Source organism: Garra rufa, chromosome 1, assembly GCF_049309525.1.
Source record: "Garra rufa chromosome 1, GarRuf1.0, whole genome shotgun sequence".
NCBI lineage: Eukaryota > Metazoa > Chordata > Actinopteri > Cypriniformes > Cyprinidae > Garra > Garra rufa.
Window position 1 is genome coordinate 91,081,172 of NC_133361.1, and position 18,411 is coordinate 91,099,582.

The 18,411-nt window shown below is 50.8% G+C and overlaps 22 non-coding genes across 22 annotated transcripts; 4 read left to right on the forward strand and 18 right to left on the reverse strand.

Moving 5' to 3' along the window:
- Nucleotides 1-301: 301 nt before the first annotated feature.
- Nucleotides 302-442, reverse strand: LOC141283481 (U4 spliceosomal RNA). The gene has a single exon (XR_012338158.1). It is a non-coding gene; the product is annotated as a U4 spliceosomal RNA (small nuclear RNA).
- A 1,543-nt stretch (nucleotides 443-1,985) lies between these two features.
- trnan-guu (transfer RNA asparagine (anticodon GUU)) lies at nucleotides 1,986-2,059 on the reverse strand. The gene has a single exon. It is a non-coding gene; the product is annotated as a tRNA-Asn (tRNA).
- Nucleotides 2,060-2,260: 201 nt separating this feature from the next.
- trnak-cuu (transfer RNA lysine (anticodon CUU)) lies at nucleotides 2,261-2,333 on the reverse strand. The gene has a single exon. It is a non-coding gene; the product is annotated as a tRNA-Lys (tRNA).
- An 858-nt stretch (nucleotides 2,334-3,191) lies between these two features.
- Nucleotides 3,192-3,332, reverse strand: LOC141283201 (U4 spliceosomal RNA). The gene has a single exon (XR_012338113.1). It is a non-coding gene; the product is annotated as a U4 spliceosomal RNA (small nuclear RNA).
- A 460-nt stretch (nucleotides 3,333-3,792) lies between these two features.
- trnas-gcu (transfer RNA serine (anticodon GCU)) lies at nucleotides 3,793-3,874 on the forward strand. The gene has a single exon. It is a non-coding gene; the product is annotated as a tRNA-Ser (tRNA).
- Nucleotides 3,875-4,875: 1,001 nt separating this feature from the next.
- Nucleotides 4,876-4,949, reverse strand: trnan-guu (transfer RNA asparagine (anticodon GUU)). The gene has a single exon. It is a non-coding gene; the product is annotated as a tRNA-Asn (tRNA).
- A 201-nt stretch (nucleotides 4,950-5,150) lies between these two features.
- On the reverse strand, nucleotides 5,151-5,223 carry trnak-cuu (transfer RNA lysine (anticodon CUU)). Its single transcript has one exon. It is a non-coding gene; the product is annotated as a tRNA-Lys (tRNA).
- Nucleotides 5,224-6,081: 858 nt separating this feature from the next.
- On the reverse strand, nucleotides 6,082-6,222 carry LOC141283209 (U4 spliceosomal RNA). Its single transcript, XR_012338114.1, has one exon. It is a non-coding gene; the product is annotated as a U4 spliceosomal RNA (small nuclear RNA).
- Nucleotides 6,223-6,682: 460 nt separating this feature from the next.
- trnas-gcu (transfer RNA serine (anticodon GCU)) lies at nucleotides 6,683-6,764 on the forward strand. The gene has a single exon. It is a non-coding gene; the product is annotated as a tRNA-Ser (tRNA).
- A 1,001-nt stretch (nucleotides 6,765-7,765) lies between these two features.
- trnan-guu (transfer RNA asparagine (anticodon GUU)) lies at nucleotides 7,766-7,839 on the reverse strand. Its single transcript has one exon. It is a non-coding gene; the product is annotated as a tRNA-Asn (tRNA).
- Nucleotides 7,840-8,040: 201 nt separating this feature from the next.
- On the reverse strand, nucleotides 8,041-8,113 carry trnak-cuu (transfer RNA lysine (anticodon CUU)). The gene has a single exon. It is a non-coding gene; the product is annotated as a tRNA-Lys (tRNA).
- An 858-nt stretch (nucleotides 8,114-8,971) lies between these two features.
- LOC141283213 (U4 spliceosomal RNA) lies at nucleotides 8,972-9,112 on the reverse strand. Its single transcript, XR_012338116.1, has one exon. It is a non-coding gene; the product is annotated as a U4 spliceosomal RNA (small nuclear RNA).
- A 1,543-nt stretch (nucleotides 9,113-10,655) lies between these two features.
- trnan-guu (transfer RNA asparagine (anticodon GUU)) lies at nucleotides 10,656-10,729 on the reverse strand. The gene has a single exon. It is a non-coding gene; the product is annotated as a tRNA-Asn (tRNA).
- A 201-nt stretch (nucleotides 10,730-10,930) lies between these two features.
- trnak-cuu (transfer RNA lysine (anticodon CUU)) lies at nucleotides 10,931-11,003 on the reverse strand. Its single transcript has one exon. It is a non-coding gene; the product is annotated as a tRNA-Lys (tRNA).
- Nucleotides 11,004-11,861: 858 nt separating this feature from the next.
- LOC141283220 (U4 spliceosomal RNA) lies at nucleotides 11,862-12,002 on the reverse strand. The gene has a single exon (XR_012338117.1). It is a non-coding gene; the product is annotated as a U4 spliceosomal RNA (small nuclear RNA).
- A 460-nt stretch (nucleotides 12,003-12,462) lies between these two features.
- Nucleotides 12,463-12,544, forward strand: trnas-gcu (transfer RNA serine (anticodon GCU)). Its single transcript has one exon. It is a non-coding gene; the product is annotated as a tRNA-Ser (tRNA).
- A 1,001-nt stretch (nucleotides 12,545-13,545) lies between these two features.
- trnan-guu (transfer RNA asparagine (anticodon GUU)) lies at nucleotides 13,546-13,619 on the reverse strand. The gene has a single exon. It is a non-coding gene; the product is annotated as a tRNA-Asn (tRNA).
- A 1,132-nt stretch (nucleotides 13,620-14,751) lies between these two features.
- Nucleotides 14,752-14,892, reverse strand: LOC141283226 (U4 spliceosomal RNA). The gene has a single exon (XR_012338118.1). It is a non-coding gene; the product is annotated as a U4 spliceosomal RNA (small nuclear RNA).
- Nucleotides 14,893-15,352: 460 nt separating this feature from the next.
- trnas-gcu (transfer RNA serine (anticodon GCU)) lies at nucleotides 15,353-15,434 on the forward strand. Its single transcript has one exon. It is a non-coding gene; the product is annotated as a tRNA-Ser (tRNA).
- A 1,001-nt stretch (nucleotides 15,435-16,435) lies between these two features.
- trnan-guu (transfer RNA asparagine (anticodon GUU)) lies at nucleotides 16,436-16,509 on the reverse strand. The gene has a single exon. It is a non-coding gene; the product is annotated as a tRNA-Asn (tRNA).
- A 201-nt stretch (nucleotides 16,510-16,710) lies between these two features.
- Nucleotides 16,711-16,783, reverse strand: trnak-cuu (transfer RNA lysine (anticodon CUU)). Its single transcript has one exon. It is a non-coding gene; the product is annotated as a tRNA-Lys (tRNA).
- Nucleotides 16,784-17,641: 858 nt separating this feature from the next.
- On the reverse strand, nucleotides 17,642-17,782 carry LOC141283232 (U4 spliceosomal RNA). The gene has a single exon (XR_012338119.1). It is a non-coding gene; the product is annotated as a U4 spliceosomal RNA (small nuclear RNA).
- Between the last annotated feature and the right edge of the window lie 629 nt (nucleotides 17,783-18,411).

Consider the following 18,411-nt stretch of genomic DNA (forward strand, 5'->3'; position numbering starts at 1 on the left):
AACCACGCAAGATGACGAGGTGGTCCAGCGGTTAAGGCGGTGGAAGGCTAATACATTGTGCTCGACATGCACTGGAAGCTTTAGCGCCACTGAGAGCCCACCGGACCAGACAGGCCCAACCTGTTTACGATGGGTAACGGTGAGCTGTAATTGCGCTGCAGTTTAATGATACCCGTCTTGAGGACATATTTACAAAACAACAAGCCTTCTGGCTCTGGCGCTCAATCATCAGCAGACACCTTTTCAACGAGAAGCAAAACCTAAACGAAACAAGACTACTTTTTCTCAACAATACTCTAAGCCTCCAGAGAGGCTAGCAAAAATTGCCAAAGCTGACTGTATTTCAAGTCATCATGGCGGGGTATTGGGTAAAGTTTTCAACCAGCAATGATCGCGCCTCGGATAAACCTCACAGGCTACAATATTGCCTCTGCGAAAGAATGCCGGCGACGGTCGTGACCTTTTCAGGCACCTACGTGGATGTGAACCGACAAGGTGGTAGCAAGCTTTAAACTGCCGCACAAACAGTCTCCTGGCACGGGTTGCTGCAACGTGTTTCTACGGAACAGATTAGAGGTGTGTAAAAGACGGCTCATTCACTATTCCCTCTGTGCTCAAAACAGCCTGCTGAAAGCACAGCAGCAGCTGAAAAGGTCCGCAGCATGGCCTCTCTCAGTCAGCAAGGGGGCGGGGAGGCCGAGTGGTTAAGGCGATGGACTGCTAATCCCATCCTTGTCGTTCGGTTCCTTTAGCACTGGACCTTAATCTAGGTCCTGGGGACCCCATGCTGAACTTTTTGTGTGTCCTCCTTATCTAACACACTCAGTTCAGTTCTTTGAGTTCTCTACTAATGAGCTGATGATCTGAATCGGGAGTGCTAAATAAAAGACGCCACGTAATATGACGAGGTGGCCGCGTGGTTAAGGCGATGGACTGCTAATCCATTGTGCTCTGCACGCGTGGGTTCGAATCCCATCCTCGTCGTTCGGTACATTTAGCAGTGATCCTCGGTCCTGGGGACCCCACTCTGCAATTTTTGTGTGTCTTCCCTATCTGACACACTCAGTTCAGTTCACCGAGCGCTCTACTAATGAGCTGGTGGTCTGAATCGGGAGTGTTAAACAAAAGGACCGCGCAAAACGAAAGGTGGTCGAGTGGTTAAGGCGATGCAAGGCTAGTCCGTTGTGCTCGGCACGCCTTGGTTTGTGTGGGTTCGAATCCCATCCTCTTCATTTGATGCTTTAGCACCACTGAGAGCCCACCGGAACAGACAGGCCCAACCTGTTTACGATGGGTAGCGGCGAGCTGTGACTGTGCTGTAGTTTATTGATAACTGCCGCAAAGTCTTGAGAACATATTGACAAAACAACAAGTCTTCTGGCTCCGGCACGCTATGATCGGTGGACACCTCTTTGACGAGGACCAACAACCAGCCACGCCAATAAAAGGAAACAAAACGAAGCAAGACTATCTTTCTCAACAAGCCTCCAGAGAGACTGGCAAAAATTGCCGATGCTGACTGTATTTTCAAGTCATCCCGGTGGGGTATTGGGTATTGACTTTGTGGCAACATGGAACTTTTGCATCTACATTAATATTAGTCTGTTTCTTCTTATTCTGAGGTCACCGTAGCCACCAGATCCATTCTGTATTCCGATCTGATGGTCACTACAGTCCCCCGGTTCCAGTCCGTACCAAGAGCAGATAGTGGATCAGCACCTTCAGCCGAATGTCAGCGGAAACTATGTCAACTAGATGAGCCCCAGAGACAGATCATCAGTAAAGAAGGCATCCACATGCCACAGCAAACTACTCGAGCTGGTGAAAATGTTCACCAAACACCCGCCGCTGAATTCTTTTAAAACAAGCCAGCTTATTGAAGGTGCACAAGATAAACGCCCTGAGAAAGCTGTGCCTCGCAACCCTAAGAATGGCATAGGCGTTAGTGGACACCTGACGCGCGTGCAAAACTCCGGCATTTCACACGTCCCTGGGTGGGCTCGAACCACCAACCTTTCGGTTAACAGCCGAACGCGCTAACCGATTGCGCCACAGAGACAGCCGCTGTTGCTTGCTGCCGCCGGATCACCGGTGTAAAAGCAAGGGTTAGGGTTAGTGATAGGGATTAAAATCGCTCGCACTAACAGCGACATCTGTTTTGAAAGATGTTTCCGGAGCTCGCAAAATCCACTCAGCCTGCGCGGCGAATGGGCACGCTGGAGCCCGCCACCCTTTTGGGAAGAAAGAGAGTCAACAGAGCCGCCCAACGTGGGGCTCGAACCCACGACCCTGAGATTAAGAGTCTCATGCTCTACCGACTGAGCTAGCCGGGCTGGTCGTGGGCTTCTTCACCGGGTCGGACCCAGTTTTCATCGGGCCCCAAATTACACAGGCGAAACGGAGGCTCTCGCGTTGTGCGAGACTGTCGAGCCCTCCCCGTGGGTAGGGCTTAGAGCAGGCTTAGAGTTTTCTTCTGTCGGTTTTGACCCAATCTATTTTTGGGAAGCGCAGTTTGACCCAGCAGTGCGGGCCAACAACACGTTCTGTTTTGCCGCGTGAAGGCGGGTCAATGCTTTGGACAGCGTATGGTTGAGATGTGATTTTCCACCAATTTGGGGCACCTTTCTTAAGGAAATCAAGGATGATTTGATGGGAAATGGCAAACTGCTGTAGCGTTTGGCTAACAAGCCAAAGCTACAAAGGATGTACCGGTGCCCCGTCGTCCGAGCAGAATCCACATTCGGCCGTAATCGGAGGTTACTACTAACGTTCGATTGTGTCTCATAGGGAGTTTGACGCAGGGCCTCAGTGGAAAACAGGCCCTCGGCGGCTGAAACAAAAGACGAAGAAGGCATCCACATGCACATGATTCAGGAGTGTTAAACAAAGAAACCACGCAAGATGACGAGGTGGTCCAGCGGTTAAGGCGGTGGAAGGCTAATACATTGTGCTCGACATGCACTGGAAGCTTTAGCGCCACTGAGAGCCCACCGGACCAGACAGGCCCAACCTGTTTACGATGGGTAACGGTGAGCTGTAATTGCGCTGCAGTTTAATGATACCCGTCTTGAGGACATATTTACAAAACAACAAGCCTTCTGGCTCTGGCGCTCAATCATCAGCAGACACCTTTTCAACGAGAAGCAAAACCTAAACGAAACAAGACTACTTTTTCTCAACAATACTCTAAGCCTCCAGAGAGGCTAGCAAAAATTGCCAAAGCTGACTGTATTTCAAGTCATCCTGGCGGGGTATTGGGTAAAGTTTTCAACCAGCAATGATCGCGCCTCGGATAAACCTCACAGGCTACAATATTGCCTCTGCGAAAGAATGCCGGCGACGGTCGTGACCTTTTCAGGCACCTACGTGGATGTGAACCGACAAGGTGGTAGCAAGCTTTAAACTGCCGCACAAACAGTCTCCTGGCACGGGTTGCTGCACCGTGTTTCTACGGAACAGATTAGAGGTGTGTAAAAGACGGCTCATTCACTATTCCCTCTGTGCTCAAAACAGCCTGCTGAAAGCACAGCAGCAGCTGAAAAGGTCCGCAGCATGGCCTCTCTCAGTCAGCAAGGGGGCGGGGAGGCCGAGTGGTTAAGGCGATGGACTGCTAATCCCATCCTTGTCGTTCGGTTCCTTTAGCACTGGACCTTGATCTAGGTCCTGGGGACCCCATGCTGAACTTTTTGTGTGTCCTCCTTATCTAACACACTCAGTTCAGTTCTTTGAGTTCTCTACTAATGAGCTGATGATCTGAATCGGGAGTGCTAAATAAAAGACGCCACGTAATATGACGAGGTGGCCGAGTGGTTAAGGCGATGGACTGCTAATCCATTGTGCTCTGCACGCGTGGGTTCGAATCCCATCCTCGTCGTTCGGTACATTTAGCAGTGATCCTCGGTCCTGGGGACCCCACTCTGCAATTTTTGTGTGTCTTCCCTATCTGACACACTCAGTTCAGTTCACCGAGCGCTCTACTAATGAGCTGGTGGTCTGAATCGGGAGTGTTAAACAAAAGGACCGCGCAAAACGAAAGGTGGTCGAGTGGTTAAGGCGATGCAAGGCTAGTCCGTTGTGCTCGGCACGCCTTGGTTTGTGTGGGTTCGAATCCCATCCTCTTCATTTGATGCTTTAGCACCACTGAGAGCCCACCGGAACAGACAGGCCCAACCTGTTTACGATGGGTAGCGGCGAGCTGTGACTGTGCTGTAGTTTATTGATAACTGCCGCAAAGTCTTGAGAACATATTGACAAAACAACAAGTCTTCTGGCTCCGGCACGCTATGATCGGTGGACACCTCTTTGACGAGGACCAACAACCAGCCACGCCAATAAAAGGAAACAAAACGAAGCAAGACTATCTTTCTCAACAAGCCTCCAGAGAGACTGGCAAAAATTGCCGATGCTGACTGTATTTTCAAGTCATCCCGGTGGGGTATTGGGTATTGACTTTGTGGCAACATGGAACTTTTGCATCTACATTAATATTAGTCTGTTTCTTCTTATTCTGAGGTCACCGTAGCCACCAGATCCATTCTGTATTCCGATCTGATGGTCACTACAGTCCCCCGGTTCCAGTCCGTACCAAGAGCAGATAGTGGATCAGCACCTTCAGCCGAATGTCAGCGGAAACTATGTCAACTAGATGAGCCCCAGAGACAGATCATCAGTAAAGAAGGCATCCACATGCCACAGCAAACTACTCGAGCTGGTGAAAATGTTCACCAAACACCCGCCGCTGAATTCTTTTAAAACAAGCCAGCTTATTGAAGGTGCACAAGATAAACGCCCTGAGAAAGCTGTGCCTCGCAACCCTAAGAATGGCATAGGCGTTAGTGGACACCTGACGCGCGTGCAAAACTCCGGCATTTCACACGTCCCTGGGTGGGCTCGAACCACCAACCTTTCGGTTAACAGCCGAACGCGCTAACCGATTGCGCCACAGAGACAGCCGCTGTTGCTTGCTGCCGCCGGATCACCGGTGTAAAAGCAAGGGTTAGGGTTAGTGATAGGGATTAAAATCGCTCGCACTAACAGCGACATCTGTTTTGAAAGATGTTTCCGGAGCTCGCAAAATCCACTCAGCCTGCGCGGCGAATGTGCACGCTGGAGCCCGCCACCCTTTTGGGAAGAAAGAGAGTCAACAGAGCCGCCCAACGTGGGGCTCGAACCCACGACCCTGAGATTAAGAGTCTCATGCTCTACCGACTGAGCTAGCCGGGCTGGTCGTGGGCTTCTTCACCGGGTCGGACCCAGTTTTCATCGGCCCCCAAATTACACAGGCGAAACGGAGGCTCTCGCGTTGTGCGAGACTGTCGAGCCCTCCCCGTGGGTAGGGCTTAGAGCAGGCTTAGAGTTTTCTTCTGTCGGTTTTGACCCAATCTATTTTTGGGAAGCGCAGTTTGACCCAGCAGTGCGGGCCAACAACACGTTCTGTTTTGCCGCGTGAAGGCGGGTCAATGCTTTGGACAGCGTATGGTTGAGATGTGATTTTCCACCAATTTGGGGCACCTTTCTTAAGGAAATCAAGGATGATTTGATGGGAAATGGCAAACTGCTGTAGCGTTTGGCTAACAAGCCAAAGCTACAAAGGATGTACCGGTGCCCCGTCGTCCGAGCAGAATCCACATTCGGCCGTAATCGGAGGTTACTACTAACGTTCGATTGTGTCTCATAGGGAGTTTGACGCAGGGCCTCAGTGGAAAACAGGCCCTCGGCGGCTGAAACAAAAGACGAAGAAGGCATCCACATGCACATGATTCAGGAGTGTTAAACAAAGAAACCACGCAAGATGACGAGGTGGTCCAGCGGTTAAGGCGGTGGAAGGCTAATACATTGTGCTCGACATGCACTGGAAGCTTTAGCGCCACTGAGAGCCCACCGGACCAGACAGGCCCAACCTGTTTACGATGGGTAACGGTGAGCTGTAATTGCGCTGCAGTTTAATGATACCCGTCTTGAGGACATATTTACAAAACAACAAGCCTTCTGGCTCTGGCGCTCAATCATCAGCAGACACCTTTTCAACGAGAAGCAAAACCTAAACGAAACAAGACTACTTTTTCTCAACAATACTCTAAGCCTCCAGAGAGGCTAGCAAAAATTGCCAAAGCTGACTGTATTTCAAGTCATCCTGGCGGGGTATTGGGTAAAGTTTTCAACCAGCAATGATCGCGCCTCGGATAAACCTCACAGGCTACAATATTGCCTCTGCGAAAGAATGCCGGCGACGGTCGTGACCTTTTCAGGCACCTACGTGGATGTGAACCGACAAGGTGGTAGCAAGCTTTAAACTGCCGCACAAACAGTCTCCTGGCACGGGTTGCTGCACCGTGTTTCTACGGAACAGATTAGAGGTGTGTAAAAGACGGCTCATTCACTATTCCCTCTGTGCTCAAAACAGCCTGCTGAAAGCACAGCAGCAGCTGAAAAGGTCCGCAGCATGGCCTCTCTCAGTCAGCAAGGGGGCGGGGAGGCCGAGTGGTTAAGGCGATGGACTGCTAATCCCATCCTTGTCGTTCGGTTCCTTTAGCACTGGACCTTGATCTAGGTCCTGGGGACCCCATGCTGAACTTTTTGTGTGTCCTCCTTATCTAACACACTCAGTTCAGTTCTTTGAGTTCTCTACTAATGAGCTGATGATCTGAATCGGGAGTGCTAAATAAAAGACGCCACGTAATATGACGAGGTGGCCGAGTGGTTAAGGCGATGGACTGCTAATCCATTGTGCTCTGCACGCGTGGGTTCGAATCCCATCCTCGTCGTTCGGTACATTTAGCAGTGATCCTCGGTCCTGGGGACCCCACTCTGCAATTTTTGTGTGTCTTCCCTATCTGACACACTCAGTTCAGTTCACCGAGCGCTCTACTAATGAGCTGGTGGTCTGAATCGGGAGTGTTAAACAAAAGGACCGCGCAAAACGAAAGGTGGTCGAGTGGTTAAGGCGATGCAAGGCTAGTCCGTTGTGCTCGGCACGCCTTGGTTTGTGTGGGTTCCAATCCCATCCTCTTCATTTGATGCTTTAGCACCACTGAGAGCCCACCGGAACAGACAGGCCCAACCTGTTTACGATGGGTAGCGGCGAGCTGTGACTGTGCTGTAGTTTATTGATAACTGCCGCAAAGTCTTGAGAACATATTGACAAAACAACAAGTCTTCTGGCTCCGGCACGCTATGATCGGTGGACACCTCTTTGACGAGGACCAACAACCAGCCACGCCAATAAAAGGAAACAAAACGAAGCAAGACTATCTTTCTCAACAAGCCTCCAGAGAGACTGGCAAAAATTGCCGATGCTGACTGTATTTTCAAGTCATCCCGGTGGGGTATTGGGTATTGACTTTGTGGCAACATGGAACTTTTGCATCTACATTAATATTAGTCTGTTTCTTCTTATTCTGAGGTCACCGTAGCCACCAGATCCATTCTGTATTCCGATCTGATGGTCACTACAGTCCCCCGGTTCCAGTCCGTACCAAGAGCAGATAGTGGATCAGCACCTTCAGCCGAATGTCAGCGGAAACTATGTCAACTAGATGAGCCCCAGAGACAGATCATCAGTAAAGAAGGCATCCACATGCCACAGCAAACTACTCGAGCTGGTGAAAATGTTCACCAAACACCCGCCGCTGAATTCTTTTAAAACAAGCCAGCTTATTGAAGGTGCACAAGATAAACGCCCTGAGAAAGCTGTGCCTCGCAACCCTAAGAATGGCATAGGCGTTAGTGGACACCTGACGCGCGTGCAAAACTCCGGCATTTCACACGTCCCTGGGTGGGCTCGAACCACCAACCTTTCGGTTAACAGCCGAACGCGCTAACCGATTGCGCCACAGAGACAGCCGCTGTTGCTTGCTGCCGCCGGATCACCGGTGTAAAAGCAAGGGTTAGGGTTAGTGATAGGGATTAAAATCGCTCGCACTAACAGCGACATCTGTTTTGAAAGATGTTTCCGGAGCTCGCAAAATCCACTCAGCCTGCGCGGCGAATGGGCACGCTGGAGCCCGCCACCCTTTTGGGAAGAAAGAGAGTCAACAGAGCCGCCCAACGTGGGGCTCGAACCCACGACCCTGAGATTAAGAGTCTCATGCTCTACCGACTGAGCTAGCCGGGCTGGTCGTGGGCTTCTTCACCGGGTCGGACCCAGTTTTCATCGGCCCCCAAATTACACAGGCGAAACGGAGGCTCTCGCGTTGTGCGAGACTGTCGAGCCCTCCCCGTGGGTAGGGCTTAGAGCAGGCTTAGAGTTTTCTTCTGTCGGTTTTGACCCAATCTATTTTTGGGAAGCGCAGTTTGACCCAGCAGTGCGGGCCAACAACACGTTCTGTTTTGCCGCGTGAAGGCGGGTCAATGCTTTGGACAGCGTATGGTTGAGATGTGATTTTCCACCAATTTGGGGCACCTTTCTTAAGGAAATCAAGGATGATTTGATGGGAAATGGCAAACTGCTGTAGCGTTTGGCTAACAAGCCAAAGCTACAAAGGATGTACCGGTGCCCCGTCGTCCGAGCAGAATCCACATTCGGCCGTAATCGGAGGTTACTACTAACGTTCGATTGTGTCTCATAGGGAGTTTGACGCAGGGCCTCAGTGGAAAACAGGCCCTCGGCGGCTGAAACAAAAGACGAAGAAGGCATCCACATGCACATGATTCAGGAGTGTTAAACAAAGAAACCACGCAAGATGACGAGGTGGTCCAGCGGTTAAGGCGGTGGAAGGCTAATACATTGTGCTCGACATGCACTGGAAGCTTTAGCGCCACTGAGAGCCCACCGGACCAGACAGGCCCAACCTGTTTACGATGGGTAACGGTGAGCTGTAATTGCGCTGCAGTTTAATGATACCCGTCTTGAGGACATATTTACAAAACAACAAGCCTTCTGGCTCTGGCGCTCAATCATCAGCAGACACCTTTTCAACGAGAAGCAAAACCTAAACGAAACAAGACTACTTTTTCTCAACAATACTCTAAGCCTCCAGAGAGGCTAGCAAAAATTGCCAAAGCTGACTGTATTTCAAGTCATCCTGGCGGGGTATTGGGTAAAGTTTTCAACCAGCAATGATCGCGCCTCGGATAAACCTCACAGGCTACAATATTGCCTCTGCGAAAGAATGCCGGCGACGGTCGTGACCTTTTCAGGCACCTACGTGGATGTGAACCGACAAGGTGGTAGCAAGCTTTAAACTGCCGCACAAACAGTCTCCTGGCACGGGTTGCTGCACCGTGTTTCTACGGAACAGATTAGAGGTGTGTAAAAGACGGCTCATTCACTATTCCCTCTGTGCTCAAAACAGCCTGCTGAAAGCACAGCAGCAGCTGAAAAGGTCCGCAGCATGGCCTCTCTCAGTCAGCAAGGGGGCGGGGAGGCCGAGTGGTTAAGGCGATGGACTGCTAATCCCATCCTTGTCGTTCGGTTCCTTTAGCACTGGACCTTAATCTAGGTCCTGGGGACCCCATGCTGAACTTTTTGTGTGTCCTCCTTATCTAACACACTCAGTTCAGTTCTTTGAGTTCTCTACTAATGAGCTGATGATCTGAATCGGGAGTGCTAAATAAAAGACGCCACGTAATATGACGAGGTGGCCGAGTGGTTAAGGCGATGGACTGCTAATCCATTGTGCTCTGCACGCGTGGGTTCGAATCCCATCCTTGTCGTTCGGTACATTTAGCAGTGATCCTCGGTCCTGGGGACCCCACTCTGCAATTTTTGTGTGTCTTCCCTATCTGACACACTCAGTTCAGTTCACCGAGCGCTCTACTAATGAGCTGGTGGTCTGAATCGGGAGTGTTAAACAAAAGGACCGCGCAAAACGAAAGGTGGTCGAGTGGTTAAGGCGATGCAAGGCTAGTCCGTTGTGCTCGGCACGCCTTGGTTTGTGTGGGTTCGAATCCCATCCTCTTCATTTGATGCTTTAGCACCACTGAGAGCCCACCGGAACAGACAGGCCCAACCTGTTTACGATGGGTAGCGGCGAGCTGTGACTGTGCTGTAGTTTATTGATAACTGCCGCAAAGTCTTGAGAACATATTGACAAAACAACAAGTCTTCTGGCTCCGGCACGCTATGATCGGTGGACACCTCTTTGACGAGGACCAACAACCAGCCACGCCAATAAAAGGAAACAAAACGAAGCAAGACTATCTTTCTCAACAAGCCTCCAGAGAGACTGGCAAAAATTGCCGATGCTGACTGTATTTTCAAGTCATCCCGGTGGGGTATTGGGTATTGACTTTGTGGCAACATGGAACTTTTGCATCTACATTAATATTAGTCTGTTTCTTCTTATTCTGAGGTCACCGTAGCCACCAGATCCATTCTGTATTCCGATCTGATGGTCACTACAGTCCCCCGGTTCCAGTCCGTACCAAGAGCAGATAGTGGATCAGCACCTTCAGCCGAATGTCAGCGGAAACTATGTCAACTAGATGAGCCCCAGAGACAGATCATCAGTAAAGAAGGCATCCACATGCCACAGCAAACTACTCGAGCTGGTGAAAATGTTCACCAAACACCCGCCGCTGAATTCTTTTAAAACAAGCCAGCTTATTGAAGGTGCACAAGATAAACGCCCTGAGAAAGCTGTGCCTCGCAACCCTAAGAATGGCATAGGCGTTAGTGGACACCTGACGCGCGTGCAAAACTCCGGCATTTCACACGTCCCTGGGTGGGCTCGAACCACCAACCTTTCGGTTAACAGCCGAACGCGCTAACCGATTGCGCCACAGAGACAGCCGCTGTTGCTTGCTGCCGCCGGATCACCGGTGTAAAAGCAAGGGTTAGGGTTAGTGATAGGGATTAAAATCGCTCGCACTAACAGCGACATCTGTTTTGAAAGATGTTTCCGGAGCTCGCAAAATCCACTCAGCCTGCGCGGCGAATGGGCACGCTGGAGCCCGCCACCCTTTTGGGAAGAAAGAGAGTCAACAGAGCCGCCCAACGTGGGGCTCGAACCCACGACCCTGAGATTAAGAGTCTCATGCTCTACCGACTGAGCTAGCCGGGCTGGTCGTGGGCTTCTTCACCGGGTCGGACCCAGTTTTCATCGGGCCCCAAATTACACAGGCGAAACGGAGGCTCTCGCGTTGTGCGAGACTGTCGAGCCCTCCCCGTGGGTAGGGCTTAGAGCAGGCTTAGAGTTTTCTTCTGTCGGTTTTGACCCAATCTATTTTTGGGAAGCGCAGTTTGACCCAGCAGTGCGGGCCAACAACACGTTCTGTTTTGCCGCGTGAAGGCGGGTCAATGCTTTGGACAGCGTATGGTTGAGATGTGATTTTCCACCAATTTGGGGCACCTTTCTTAAGGAAATCAAGGATGATTTGATGGGAAATGGCAAACTGCTGTAGCGTTTGGCTAACAAGCCAAAGCTACAAAGGATGTACCGGTGCCCCGTCGTCCGAGCAGAATCCACATTCGGCCGTAATCGGAGGTTACTACTAACGTTCGATTGTGTCTCATAGGGAGTTTGACGCAGGGCCTCAGTGGAAAACAGGCCCTCGGCGGCTGAAACAAAAGACGAAGAAGGCATCCACATGCACATGATTCAGGAGTGTTAAACAAAGAAACCACGCAAGATGACGAGGTGGTCCAGCGGTTAAGGCGGTGGAAGGCTAATACATTGTGCTCGACATGCACTGGAAGCTTTAGCGCCACTGAGAGCCCACCGGACCAGACAGGCCCAACCTGTTTACGATGGGTAACGGTGAGCTGTAATTGCGCTGCAGTTTAATGATACCCGTCTTAAGGACATATTTACAAAACAACAAGCCTTCTGGCTCTGGCGCTCAATCATCAGCAGACACCTTTTCAACGAGAAGCAAAACCTAAACGAAACAAGACTACTTTTTCTCAACAATACTCTAAGCCTCCAGAGAGGCTAGCAAAAATTGCCAAAGCTGACTGTATTTCAAGTCATCCTGGCGGGGTATTGGGTAAAGTTTTCAACCAGCAATGATCGCGCCTCGGATAAACCTCACAGGCTACAATATTGCCTCTGCGAAAGAATGCCGGCGACGGTCGTGACCTTTTCAGGCACCTACGTGGATGTGAGCCGACAAGGTGGTAGCAAGCTTTAAACTGCCGCACAAACAGTCTCCTGGCACGGGTTGCTGCACCGTGTTTCTACGGAACAGATTAGAGGTGTGTAAAAGACGGCTCATTCACTATTCCCTCTGTGCTCAAAACAGCCTGCTGAAAGCACAGCAGCAGCTGAAAAGGTCCGCAGCATGGCCTCTCTCAGTCAGCAAGGGGGCGGGGAGGCCGAGTGGTTAAGGCGATGGACTGCTAATCCCATCCTTGTCGTTCGGTTCCTTTAGCACTGGACCTTAATCTAGGTCCTGGGGACCCCATGCTGAACTTTTTGTGTGTCCTCCTTATCTAACACACTCAGTTCAGTTCTTTGAGTTCTCTACTAATGAGCTGATGATCTGAATCGGGAGTGCTAAATAAAAGACGCCACGTAATATGACGAGGTGGCCGAGTGGTTAAGGCGATGGACTGCTAATCCATTGTGCTCTGCACGCGTGGGTTCGAATCCCATCCTCGTCGTTTGGTACATTTAGCAGTGATCCTCGGTCCTGGGGACCCCACTCTGCAATTTTTGTGTGTCTTCCCTATCTGACACACTCAGTTCAGTTCACCGAGCGCTCTACTAATGAGCTGGTGGTCTGAATCGGGAGTGTTAAACAAAAGGACCGCGCAAAACGAAAGGTGGTCGAGTGGTTAAGGCGATGCAAGGCTAGTCCGTTGTGCTCGGCACGCCTTGGTTTGTGTGGGTTCGAATCCCATCCTCTTCATTTGATGCTTTAGCACCACTGAGAGCCCACCGGAACAGACAGGCCCAACCTGTTTACGATGGGTAGCGGCGAGCTGTGACTGTGCTGTAGTTTATTGATAACTGCCGCAAAGTCTTGAGAACATATTGACAAAACAACAAGTCTTCTGGCTCCGGCACGCTATGATCGGTGGACACCTCTTTGACGAGGACCAACAACCAGCCACGCCAATAAAAGGAAACAAAACGAAGCAAGACTATCTTTCTCAACAAGCCTCCAGAGAGACTGGCAAAAATTGCCGATGCTGACTGTATTTTCAAGTCATCCCGGTGGGGTATTGGGTATTGACTTTGTGGCAACATGGAACTTTTGCATCTACATTAATATTAGTCTGTTTCTTCTTATTCTGAGGTCACCGTAGCCACCAGATCCATTCTGTATTCCGATCTGATGGTCACTACAGTCCCCCGGTTCCAGTCCGTACCAAGAGCAGATAGTGGATCAGCACCTTCAGCCGAATGTCAGCGGAAACTATGTCAACTAGATGAGCCCCAGAGACAGATCATCAGTAAAGAAGGCATCCACATGCCACAGCAAACTACTCGAGCTGGTGAAAATGTTCACCAAACACCCGCCGCTGAATTCTTTTAAAACAAGCCAGCTTATTGAAGGTGCACAAGATAAACGCCCTGAGAAAGCTGTGCCTCGCAACCCTAAGAATGGCATAGGCGTTAGTGGACACCTGACGCGCGTGCAAAACTCCGGCATTTCACACGTCCCTGGGTGGGCTCGAACCACCAACCTTTCGGTTAACAGCCGAACGCGCTAACCGATTGCGCCACAGAGACATCCGCTGTTGCTTGCTGCCGCCGGATCACCGGTGTAAAAGCAAGGGTTAGGGTTAGTGATAGGGATTAAAATCGCTCGCACTAACAGCGACATCTGTTTTGAAAGATGTTTCCGGAGCTCGCAAAATCCACTCAGCCTGCGCGGCGAATGGGCACGCTGGAGCCCGCCACCCTTTTGGGAAGAAAGAGAGTCAACAGAGCCGCCCAACGTGGGGCTCGAACACACGACCCTGAGATTAAGAGTCTCATGCTCTACCGACTGAGCTAGCCGGGCTGGTCGTGGGCTTCTTCACCGGGTCGGACCCAGTTTTCATCGGCCCCCAAATTACACAGGCGAAACGGAGGCTCTCGCGTTGTGCGAGACTGTCGAGCCCTCCCCGTGGGTAGGGCTTAGAGCAGGCTTAGAGTTTTCTTCTGTCGGTTTTGACCCAATCTATTTTTGGGAAGCGCAGTTTGACCCAGCAGTGCGGGCCAACAACACGTTCTGTTTTGCCGCGTGAAGGCGGGTCAATGCTTTGGACAGCGTATGGTTGAGATGTGATTTTCCACCAATTTGGGGCACCTTTCTTAAGGAAATCAAGGATGATTTGATGGGAAATGGCAAACTGCTGTAGCGTTTGGCTAACAAGCCAAAGCTACAAAGGATGTACCGGTGCCCCGTCGTCCGAGCAGAATCCACATTCGGCCGTAATCGGAGGTTACTACTAACGTTCGATTGTGTCTCATAGGGAGTTTGACGCAGGGCCTCAGTGGAAAACAGGCCCTCGGCGGCTGAAACAAAAGACGAAGAAGGCATCCACATGCACATGATTCAGGAGTGTTAAACAAAGAAACCACGCAAGATGACGAGGTGGTCCAGCGGTTAAGGCGGTGGAAGGCTAATACATTGTGCTCGACATGCACTGGAAGCTTTAGCGCCACTGAGAGCCCACCGGACCAGACAGGCCCAACCTGTTTACGATGGGTAACGGTGAGCTGTAATTGCGCTGCAGTTTAATGATACCCGTCTTGAGGACATATTTACAAAACAACAAGCCTTCTGGCTCTGGCGCTCAATCATCAGCAGACACCTTTTCAACGAGAAGCAAAACCTAAACGAAACAAGACTACTTTTTCTCAACAATACTCTAAGCCTCCAGAGAGGCTAGCAAAAATTGCCAAAGCTGACTGTATTTCAAGTCATCCTGGCGGGGTATTGGGTAAAGTTTTCAACCAGCAATGATCGCGCCTCGGATAAACCTCACAGGCTACAATATTGCCTCTGCGAAAGAATGCCGGCGACGGTCGTGACCTTTTCAGGCACCTACGTGGATGTGAACCGACAAGGTGGTAGCAAGCTTTAAACTGCCGCACAAACAGTCTCCTGGCACGGGTTGCTGCACCGTGTTTCTACGGAACAGATTAGAGGTGTGTAAAAGACGGCTCATTCACTATTCCCTCTGTGCTCAAAACAGCCTGCTGAAAGCACAGCAGCAGCTGAAAAGGTCCGCAGCATGGCCTCTCTCAGTCAGCAAGGGGGCGGGGAGGCCGAGTGGTTAAGGCGATGGACTGCTAATCCCATCCTTGTCGTTCGGTTCCTTTAGCACTGGACCTTGATCTAGGTCCTGGGGACCCCATGCTGAACTTTTTGTGTGTCCTCCTTATCTAACACACTCAGTTCAGTTCTTTGAGTTCTCTACTAATGAGCTGATGATCTGAATCGGGAGTGCTAAATAAAAGACGCCACGTAATATGACGAGGTGGCCGAGTGGTTAAGGCGATGGACTGCTAATCCATTGTGCTCTGCACGCGTGGGTTCGAATCCCATCCTCGTCGTTCGGTACATTTAGCAGTGATCCTCGGTCCTGGGGACCCCACTCTGCAATTTTTGTGTGTCTTCCCTATCTGACACACTCAGTTCAGTTCACCGAGCGCTCTACTAATGAGCTGGTGGTCTGAATCGGGAGTGTTAAACAAAAGGACCGCGCAAAACGAAAGGTGGTCGAGTGGTTAAGGCGATGCAAGGCTAGTCCGTTGTGCTCGGCACGCCTTGGTTTGTGTGGGTTCCAATCCCATCCTCTTCATTTGATGCTTTAGCACCACTGAGAGCCCACCGGAACAGACAGGCCCAACCTGTTTACGATGGGTAGCGGCGAGCTGTGACTGTGCTGTAGTTTATTGATAACTGCCGCAAAGTCTTGAGAACATATTGACAAAACAACAAGTCTTCTGGCTCCGGCACGCTATGATCGGTGGACACCTCTTTGACGAGGACCAACAACCAGCCACGCCAATAAAAGGAAACAAAACGAAGCAAGACTATCTTTCTCAACAAGCCTCCAGAGAGACTGGCAAAAATTGCCGATGCTGACTGTATTTTCAAGTCATCCCGGTGGGGTATTGGGTATTGACTTTGTGGCAACATGGAACTTTTGCATCTACATTAATATTAGTCTGTTTCTTCTTATTCTGAGGTCACCGTAGCCACCAGATCCATTCTGTATTCCGATCTGATGGTCACTACAGTCCCCCGGTTCCAGTCCGTACCAAGAGCAGATAGTGGATCAGCACCTTCAGCCGAATGTCAGCGGAAACTATGTCAACTAGATGAGCCCCAGAGACAGATCATCAGTAAAGAAGGCATCCACATGCCACAGCAAACTACTCGAGCTGGTGAAAATGTTCACCAAACACCCGCCGCTGAATTCTTTTAAAACAAGCCAGCTTATTGAAGGTGCACAAGATAAACGCCCTGAGAAAGCTGTGCCTCGCAACCCTAAGAATGGCATAGGCGTTAGTGGACACCTGACGCGCGTGCAAAACTCCGGCATTTCACACGTCCCTGGGTGGGCTCGAACCACCAACCTTTCGGTTAACAGCCGAACGCGCTAACCGATTGCGCCACAGAGACAGCCGCTGTTGCTTGCTGCCGCCGGATCACCGGTGTAAAAGCAAGGGTTAGGGTTAGTGATAGGGATTAAAATCGCTCGCACTAACAGCGACATCTGTTTTGAAAGATGTTTCCGGAGCTCGCAAAATCCACTCAGCCTGCGCGGCGAATGGGCACGCTGGAGCCCGCCACCCTTTTGGGAAGAAAGAGAGTCAACAGAGCCGCCCAACGTGGGGCTCGAACCCACGACCCTGAGATTAAGAGTCTCATGCTCTACCGACTGAGCTAGCCGGGCTGGTCGTGGGCTTCTTCACCGGGTCGGACCCAGTTTTCATCGGCCCCCAAATTACACAGGCGAAACGGAGGCTCTCGCGTTGTGCGAGACTGTCGAGCCCTCCCCGTGGGTAGGGCTTAGAGCAGGCTTAGAGTTTTCTTCTGTCGGTTTTGACCCAATCTATTTTTGGGAAGCGCAGTTTGACCCAGCAGTGCGGGCCAACAACACGTTCTGTTTTGCCGCGTGAAGGCGGGTCAATGCTTTGGACAGCGTATGGTTGAGATGTGATTTTCCACCAATTTGGGGCACCTTTCTTAAGGAAATCAAGGATGATTTGATGGGAAATGGCAAACTGCTGTAGCGTTTGGCTAACAAGCCAAAGCTACAAAGGATGTACCGGTGCCCCGTCGTCCGAGCAGAATCCACATTCGGCCGTAATCGGAGGTTACTACTAACGTTCGATTGTGTCTCATAGGGAGTTTGACGCAGGGCCTCAGTGGAAAACAGGCCCTCGGCGGCTGAAACAAAAGACGAAGAAGGCATCCACATGCACATGATTCAGGAGTGTTAAACAAAGAAACCACGCAAGATGACGAGGTGGTCCAGCGGTTAAGGCGGTGGAAGGCTAATACATTGTGCTCGACATGCACTGGAAGCTTTAGCGCCACTGAGAGCCCACCGGACCAGACAGGCCCAACCTGTTTACGATGGGTAACGGTGAGCTGTAATTGCGCTGCAGTTTAATGATACCCGTCTTGAGGACATATTTACAAAACAACAAGCCTTCTGGCTCTGGCGCTCAATCATCAGCAGACACCTTTTCAACGAGAAGCAAAACCTAAACGAAACAAGACTACTTTTTCTCAACAATACTCTAAGCCTCCAGAGAGGCTAGCAAAAATTGCCAAAGCTGACTGTATTTCAAGTCATCCTGGCGGGGTATTGGGTAAAGTTTTCAACCAGCAATGATCGCGCCTCGGATAAACCTCACAGGCTACAATATTGCCTCTGCGAAAGAATGCCGGCGACGGTCGTGACCTTTTCAGGCACCTACGTGGATGTGAACCGACAAGGTGGTAGCAAGCTTTAAACTGCCGCACAAACAGTCTCCTGGCACGGGTTGCTGCACCGTGTTTCTACGGAACAGATTAGAGGTGTGTAAAAGACGGCTCATTCACTATTCCCTCTGTGCTCAAAACAGCCTGCTGAAAGCACAGCAGCAGCTGAAAAGGTCCGCAGCATGGCCTCTCTCAGTCAGCAAGGGGGCGGGGAGGCCGAGTGGTTAAGGCGATGGACTGCTAATCCCATCCTTGTCGTTCGGTTCCTTTAGCACTGGACCTTAATCTAGGTCCTGGGGACCCCATGCTGAACTTTTTGTGTGTCCTCCTTATCTAACACACTCAGTTCAGTTCTTTGAGTTCTCTACTAATGAGCTGATGATCTGAATCGGGAGTGCTAAATAAAAGACGCCACGTAATATGACGAGGTGGCCGAGTGGTTAAGGCGATGGACTGCTAATCCATTGTGCTCTGCACGCGTGGGTTCGAATCCCATCCTTGTCGTTCGGTACATTTAGCAGTGATCCTCGGTCCTGGGGACCCCACTCTGCAATTTTTGTGTGTCTTCCCTATCTGACACACTCAGTTCAG